This window comes from Corvus brachyrhynchos, unplaced genomic scaffold (genome assembly GCF_000691975.1).
Source record: "Corvus brachyrhynchos isolate BGI_N302 unplaced genomic scaffold, ASM69197v1 scaffold142, whole genome shotgun sequence".
NCBI classification, from domain to species: Eukaryota; Metazoa; Chordata; class Aves; order Passeriformes; family Corvidae; genus Corvus; species Corvus brachyrhynchos.
In genome coordinates this window covers 10,729,759-10,738,616 of record NW_008237226.1, presented here as the reverse complement: position 1 = coordinate 10,738,616, position 8,858 = coordinate 10,729,759, and positions in this window count along the sequence as shown.

Here is an 8,858-nt window from a genome sequence, read left to right as displayed (position 1 = left end):
GAAGCCTGTTACGGCTTTCTGTTCACAACCCAGAAATCAGGAGAGTTCATGTCCTAAGTGCCCCTCCTAAGAAGAGGCAGACCTCTGATATACTCAAGCATTGAGGGTAGTAAGAGAAGTGGGGTGGCCAGGTCTCTTTCCCTTTCCTTAATCATTTCAGCTTCTCTATGCTCCTAGATGCTTCCAGCGTGGTGTTCCTATTGCTCTTTCTACTTCTAGAGAAGTTTGGACTTCAGCTTCTGAAATGCTCACATGTGATTACCATTTAATCAATCATGCACAGTTTTCCTCAGCATTACAACTGGCATAAAGCAAGTGGTCATTTTTAATACCTTAGAGTTTCAATAATGCTAAAAGGAAAATGAGTATCTTTGTGTCTGGCACAGCTTTAAAGAATGTTGCAAGCAAGGGATGTGTAAGAGCTTTTCAAAGCAAAATATACTGTGGAATTGTATTCAGTGGGAAGAGTAGAGCAACTTAACAATAGAGGTCGCAACCAGTTCACTCCAGAATTACACACCTATATATACATACATAAATAGGCACAGAGAAATGTCTTATCATGATTACAATTTTTTCTATCTACCTGTTCCAGAACTGAAAATAAACAATCCTTGAAAAATAAATTATCAATATTTAATTGAGTCTCAACAGCAGAGTGCCTGTCAAATCCTGTCAAGTGACTGAATTAATTTCAAATACTTTGTTGCTCTTTTTTAAACAGCAGGGAAAAGAAATAATTCAGCAAATAGCATCTGGGTCCCATGAGTTCTTTGATAATACTATGCCTGTATTAAAAATGTTTTTGGAAATCCTTGAGTACATTTCCAGTATGTCAGAAATAAAGACGACTGTCAGATACTCTTATTAATCAGCTGGAAAAGCCAAAACCTCCCAGTGGGAGGCAGATATGTTATACTGATGCGATTATGAGTCACTGCAGTTTTGGTTGAATCGAGGCCATTTATTTGAAGGTCTGCTGCCCAAAAATGCCTCCTAATTTGCAAAACTCTTCTTTTTTTCTTTATTCTCTTTTTTTCCGCCCCCTTTTTTTAAACTAGATATCTTATAAAAAAATTTGTTTCCATCACTTTATGCTGAGGAATTTTCTGTTGGCCCTCGTGTAGCATGATGCCTGTAACATCCAAAACAGAGGGCTCCAGGATGTCTGCCATAAGAAAATATAGTGGCTTGCTTTATTTTTAAAGATTAATACAGTTGGCAACCACGAGGACATGAATGACATGATTTACAAGTTTGTGGGCCAGACAAAAAAGGATCGAAAGATTATCTGTAAGCAAAGAATCAACATTTCAAACTGAGGAAATAGGAACAGAAAAGGCTCATCTGTTCACAGACCAAATCTTTCCAGCAGCCCAAGGTAGCAGGGAAGAGAGTGCGGGAAGTCCTCTGCGCCAGCTCCCTCTGCAGGGGTCTGGCTGCATTTCTGGCCAGCAGATTTCACCCTCGGAGCTTATAATTGCATGTAATTCCTGTGTCTGAGTGGGAAACAAATGCACAAGTGAGCAGATCACTTCTAATGGCTGGAAAATAAATCTAAGACAAATCTCTTATTTTTGGGGGGTTTTGTCTTTTTAACCCAATTACATTACCTGAACTCAAGTGCCTGCATTTTAAGTGTCTAACTGGAAGCACTTTGGAACCTTGCCATAGAGAAGATGGTATACATTAAGAAGTATCTGCACTCTAAAACAGGTCGGTGGCTTGACCGTGGTCTGAGTACTTTGTGAATGAATAAGATAAACTACCTTCAACAGCACCCCTGAAAATCAGTTGTACTCCCTTTGCACTTCATGGCACAAGCCCGGTGAGGCACATCTCACATGCTTAGATGCCTTCTTTGGGTTTCAGGCTTCTTCCAGACCTACCTTTATATCATGAGAGACACTAGAAACAGCACCAGAACAGGAACTGAATGAAAGTTTTGTATTATGAGTCCTGAATATTGGCATTCCTTGGCATTTTTCTCCTGGTTTCCAGGTTTTCATAAAAGACAACAGACTTCTTGGTTGTGAAGATCATATAAACTCCTAGAAATTGCCAGGAACAAGCAGATGGGGACAAAACCACATAACATGTCTACTGGTAAGCTACAGACCACAGTCTGGAGAATTCAAAAAGCATCAATTACTCCTGACTTTGAAAGACTCTTTCAAAGGCATTTCTGACTCCTTCCCACACCAGCCCTAAGGGAAGAAACAACCCTCTCATTCTGCTCTCAGCCCAGCATGGAAAGCAAAGGATTGCTTCAGCTGCACCATCCAGCACAGAAAAGGAAAAGAGAAAAAGCACAATTTAAACCAGGGTGGGATCAGGGAAGGGTACTGCAGCCAAATCAAACATGTTCCAAATGCTGGAACAGAGCACAATCCTAAATACAAATGAACCCTGCTTGGTTTATGATCTGCACAATGAACTTTATCAAGGTATCAGTTCAAGGCTACACCCTGTTTACAGATAGAGCACTCATGCCTTTCAGGGACTATGGTAATACTAGGTAAATATATGCTAGTAATGACTTCTTCCCAAGGATTAAGTTGTAGCAGTTTGGAGCTGAACATCAGAGGTTCTTGTTCATGTTTCCTGGTTTCTCATTTTCTGCACCCAAATGAATGCCTTCTGAACACAGTAACTGGAAAAAATGGTCTTTTCGCTCAAGCATTTAAACGGTCAGTCCTCTAGTGAATAATAACACCAAAGAAAAACAATACTAACCGGATGGACTGAACTCCAACCAACAGCTCCCCCTACCAGCCAATTCAAAGAGGATCAAGAGAAGCAAAAAACGAAGTTTAGAACTCAAAAGCACTGTGAACTAGATTATAAGTTTAGTCCAGTGATAGCAGAAAAATTTTAATACGTGCACAGATTTTTGTGATGAAAAGGAGCCTTATACCACACACTATGTCTCAATGGAGTGCATCTTACAAGTCACTGAAAAAATACTGGATTTAGCTTTAATGTAATGTTTAAATCTACAAGATAAATGTTTTCTATTTTGTTTTATAATATGAGAGCTACGTTTTACTACAGCTGTGTTGGAAGGTAAGGCATCAGCTTCTGCAGCAGAAAATGACATACATTTGGAGGCAGCTGTTGATTACTTTACTGTAAGCATTGCAGATTCCCAGAAGCACTTGGGTTCAAAAGGACCTTGGGGCATCTCCAGCCTAACCTTCTGCTCTGCCAGATCAACACTGAATTTGGATTACATTGTTTAGGGCTTAATCCCATTGGGCACTGGGAACCTGGGCAGAGGCTCCATAACCTCCCTGAGTAATCTATTTGCTTAATTATCCTCATATAGATTTATTTCCTTTTATTTTAAATTTATGACAACTCTTTCTTGTTATCTTGCTGGACATCTCCATAAAAATCCTAGCTCCACCTTCATGGCAACATCCTCTTAGATGTATCAGAAGGCTGTTATTCCCACTTTTATTCCTGCCTTTGTGAAATCCATTTAACTAAAAGTAAGTCTCAAGGGCAACTTACAATGGTTTTTTGGACACACAACACATACATTGTTTGCATTCAGCTACACAGAGAGAGAGAACTCATTTATCATGAGGCTATGTGATCCATCACACAGACATCTCCAGACGTCTGAGTTGGCTTATGCATGTTACACAGTACATAGATAAATCTACCTGTCTTGTGCACACATATCTATTCAGCATACCAATAGGGCATCCCGTATTTTGAAAGCATTTTATCTGTGATTTGTGCAGGGATTTTCAGTTCTGAAACAGTTTTCAACATTCTGAGCTTCTTCAAAGAGCCATTTGCATTCCTTCCTTAAAAAAACCTAACAAAACAACAAAAAACCACAAACTCCAAAGCCACAAAAAAACAACAAAAAAAAAATCACCAAAGCCCAACAAAACACTCAAATGTTTAATCAAAATGTTTTCCTCTGCTTTCCACCAACTGTTTCCCTTATCCACCCACATACGGTTATATGCCCTGACTCTAAAGTATGTATTAATAGTACAGTGTAACAGCAGCAGGCCCAAAGCACGAATTCTGCATCTGAAAATGTGAGATTCCCAAACTTCTCAGTGAAAGGTGCAAATAGGTATTTTGAATGCTTAAGAAGATCGACTATGTTGATTCTAAAAGTTGTTATATACTTATGAGTCAGAAATCTATTTTAGTTCCTTTAGGATTATGTTTATGACACTCTCTAATCCTTACCTTTGAACTAAGGTTCTTATACCTTATATAAGCACAAAAATAATACCTCTAATACCATTTAAAGCCTTCTAAAATGTTTATTGGTTTCCCTAATACTTGGTGAGTATATAAAATACTCAATAGTGAAATGGAGTGATTTAAAGCTTTTAATAGTTCTCTAGAAGGAAAAAAAAACCCTGTATGTAATTTGTTTGTTGCCTTTTCTCTTGTAAAAAGCATACCTATACCTGAAACTTGTGCTCCAAAACAACTCATATATATACTGTATGTAAATTATGGGTTTGCATTTACTGCCACATGTCATTTCTATACAGCACAGACTGACACATAATTATAACCCTAAAGAAACCAGTTCTCATGTTCCCATGTATGAGCAAAGCACTTCTGCCTTCACAAGCACAGCACAGAAAAAGCACAAGCAAAGTGTTCAACGTGATCACAGAGAGCATGAACAACTGAATACATCCCATATTTTAACTTCTTTTTTTCCCCCTAAACAGCAATATATTGTCGCATATTCATGGAGCTGCACATCAGAAACTTGCTCTAAGTGTAACTTTCTCCTTCAATTCATACAACATTTTTGATTGATGCTATGTGGCTAAAGCCATAGCATTTGAAAACCTCCAATTTTAAATGCAGCTAAAGAATAACCTTATCCTCACTGACCTAAGTGAATGACTGATAGGTGTTACAGTTCAGCTTTTCCAGGTACAAGAAACATTTGACAACAACTCACTGCACTTTGACTTACACTTGTAAATTAGTCAAATGCAGGGCCTCAAAAAAACATTTATTACTGTAAGAAACCTTAGCAGTTCATTAGTTACTAACAATATAAAGAAAATATTATACATCTCTACAAATAGATATTTCATCATGTATCTGTAGATAGATGCTATTTAATCTATCTTTTAGCAAACTCCATTATGGGGAGAAACAAATTTTTCCTGTTCTAATTAGACACTCTTTTATCTTCTGATCTTCTTGCTTTTAAAATCTTTCACCAAAAAGCAAAGTTCTCCACCTGTGTTTGCATTATTTTGTATTTGTCTTTCACAAAATTCATGTAGAAATAAGCTTAAAAAAATAATATCCTTATATACGCATATATTACTGTATGTGCACTCTTATTTATATAAGAGTCCACACGTTTATACAGGCATCTCAGGAATGCTGTACAAAACCCTGTGTGCAGTCTCAAGCACCAAGTCTACAAGAGAGGAAATCTGTGTTTGCTTTCATAATAGTAAATCAACTTAACATGAGGGACAGAACAAAATTTTTTCTCCCTAGTCACCTGCTAGTTACTTTCATATATTAAACATGCAGAAAATAAACCATCGTTAGCCATACAGTTTTATTTGCAGACCCTGACTTCCAAACAGTAAATATGAACCAGCCACAGCACAAACATTCAAAGCCCTGTGAAGAGCAGAAGCTGTCCCAGCCAACATGCTCAGTGGTCCATCAGCTGCTCCATGGAGCCTGACTTTGCCTTTCCCTGGACCTGGGAGCCCCGAGGTTCAGAGTCTCATGTGCCAGTGGCTGGCATGCAGGCCTGCTAGATGACCTACAAATTTCTTAGGATTCACATAGGCAGACTGGGAGCAGAAGGTGTATATAAGGGATGGCTGGATATAGGAGATTACAAGAATAGACACTGCAGCTGTGAGATGAATGTAATGACCAGTTACCTGCTTACAGGGAACAAGCTCCATCTATACCCTTTTCTCTCCGTCTTTATGTACTTTCTCCTCCCTGACCCACTTTCACCAACCTTTGAACCTACCCTCAAATATCCCATACCAAATCCTGCACAATCACACAACCCCATTAAAATATCCTTTAATAAGTTTTACACAATCCCAAAATACTCTGGCCACAGCAACCCTGGCTGCAGGAACTCACATGAAGTCCTCTGATCCTTCAGGCAATAACCTCACTAAGATCTTGTGCTGGTTTTTGATGGGTAGAGTTAGGTTTCCTCATAGTAGCTAGTATGGAGCTATGCTTTGGGTTTGTGCTGAAAACAGTATTGATAAGACAGAGATGGTTTTGCTAATGCTGAGCAGTTCTCACACAGCATCAGGGCCTTTTCTGCTTCTTGCGCCACCCCACCACTGAGCAGGCTCAGGATGCACAAGAAGCTGGGAGGGAACACAGCAGGGACAGCTGACCCCAGCTGGCCAAAGGGGCATTCCAGACCGTATGACATCAAGCTCATCATATAAAGCTGTATGAAGAAGAAGGAAGGGTGGGGGAGGGGCATTCAGAGTAATAGAATTTGTCATCTCAAATCACAGTTATGCTTGATGGAGCCCTGCTCTCCTGAGGATGGCTGAACACCAGCAAGAGAATAGAAAGTGGTGAATTAATTCATTGTTTTGATTTGCTTGTGCATGCACCACTTTTGTTTTACCTATTAAACTGTCTTTATCTCAAGCCACAAATTTTCTCACTTTTACCCTTCTGATGTCCTTCCTGTGTGTCCCCAGCACAGGAAGGGCATTGATCTGTTGAAACGAGTCCAGAGAAGGGCCAAAAAGATGAATAGGGGGATGAAACACCCCTCCTGTGAGGCAAGTCTCAGAGAACTGGAATTGTTCAGCCTGGAAAAGAGAAGGCTTCAGGGTGACCTAATTGCGGCCTTTCAGCACCTGGAGGGAGCCTACATGAAAGATGAAGAGAGACTATTTACAAGAGCATGTAATGACAGGACAAGGGAATGGCTTCTAACTGAAAGAGAGTAGGTCTACATTAGTTATTAGGAAGAAATTTTCACTGTGAGGGTGGTGAGGCGCTGGAATAGGTTGCCTGGAAAACTTGTGAATGCCCCATCCCTGGAAGCGTTCAAGACTGGGCTGGGTGGGGCTCTGAGTGCCCCATCCCTGGAAGTGTTCAAGACTGGGCTGGGTGGGGCTCTGAGCAATCTGGTCTAGTAGAAAGTGGCCCTGCCCATGGCAGGGTATTGGAACTAGATGTTCTTTAAGATCTCTTCCAACCCAAGCCACTATGGTCCTATGATTCTCTCCCCATCCCACTGTGAGATGAGTGAGCAAGCAACTGCGTGGGGCTTTGTTGCTGGCTGGGGTTAAACTACAACAGATCTCATGCCATCCACAGGAGAGGTTTGTTTTGGTGACTTTCACACCTGGGACCTGGACAGCATTAGGCACAGGCACTGGCAACACTTGGGTTACTGGTGCCACAACTGTATGGTGCTACCGACAGCCCTCTGACTCTGCTGTGCCTTCATGTGCCCTCTACTCAGCCCCTGCTCGCCACACCCAACAGATACCCATGCAATGATCCTTCTCAAAAGTGACTTCATTTTGCTAACAAAATCATTAACTAACCTGAAATTCATTTCACGTGGTATGATCTGTTGTTCTGTGATAAAACAAAAACTAAATTGAATGCTCATGTTTTGTTGAAATGTATTCTAGAAAATCTCACAAGAATAAGTGAGTATGATTAGCCTAAGTCAACAATGGGATGGTGTTTAAATTGGCTGGACTATGAATAGTAAGGATAGGTGTCTATTCAATGTAAATACACTCCCAAACACAAGGGAACTTCCCATCCAAGGTAATCAGTGAAGTCATCCACACTGGGTGAGGGTGTAGCAAAGGCAGTGCAAGATAACTGCTATAAACAGGCTCGATTTTATTAGTAAGCTAGCTTTCAACAGAACTGTTTTCATGTACAGGTATTTTAATAAGCAAGCATCATGGACTTAGCACTTTCTTCACATACTGTTCATGACAGAGACTTGGCACTTGTCACCAACATATTTACTATGATGATATCACAAATAAATGGACTAAAATAGAAAGCAAAAAAACCTACTAAATCTAAAATTTACTCAAAATACAGGCCTTTATTTTAATGGTCAGGATTTCAGCTTCAATGCTTACTTGCCATGGGGAAAATCTAGTCTAATAAACACTGAATTCAGTTCTATGTTGAAGATCTAATTTGGTATGCAGCAGCAGCTGAGAGAAGGATATCAGTGATAAGAGCTGGTGCACACAGACAGAATGGAGAAGAATTCTGCAGCATGAAGTCTGCCAAAGCCTTCCACCATTTTTTAATTCTAAGGTTTTGGTTTATATCGGATTTGTAACTATTTAGAATGATTTTCATACTAAAAATAAAAGAGAAGATGGTAAGTGTTAATTTCTAGGAAGTTTTTAAACTGAAAAATAAATTCCATTCCAAAATACAGCCCAGTGAATCTTGACAGAAAACAGTAACAGTAAATGTGTTAAAAATTTTTGAAGTTTACTTGCAAGTTCCATGGTCCTAAAATAAAAATAATGTACTTCCTAACTTTCTCACACAGAGATAACTGGAATTTCAAGGAACAGATGAGGAATGTTAATGATCAATAAAAGAGATTTACTTCAACAGTTCAAAGTTTGGGAGCAGTACCGAATACATCCCTTTCAGAGCTAATGCTGTGTCCGTGACCTGGATTATTGAAATGTCATTTATGGCACCTTAGTTCTCTCCTACTTTTCACTTACAAGAGGTATAGTGCCACATAAAATTGACATTTCAAATACTATAGCAGCAGTGTATTTCCTAAGCAATTATAAAATTCACTGATTTCCTCAAAGAAATAAAAAACGAAC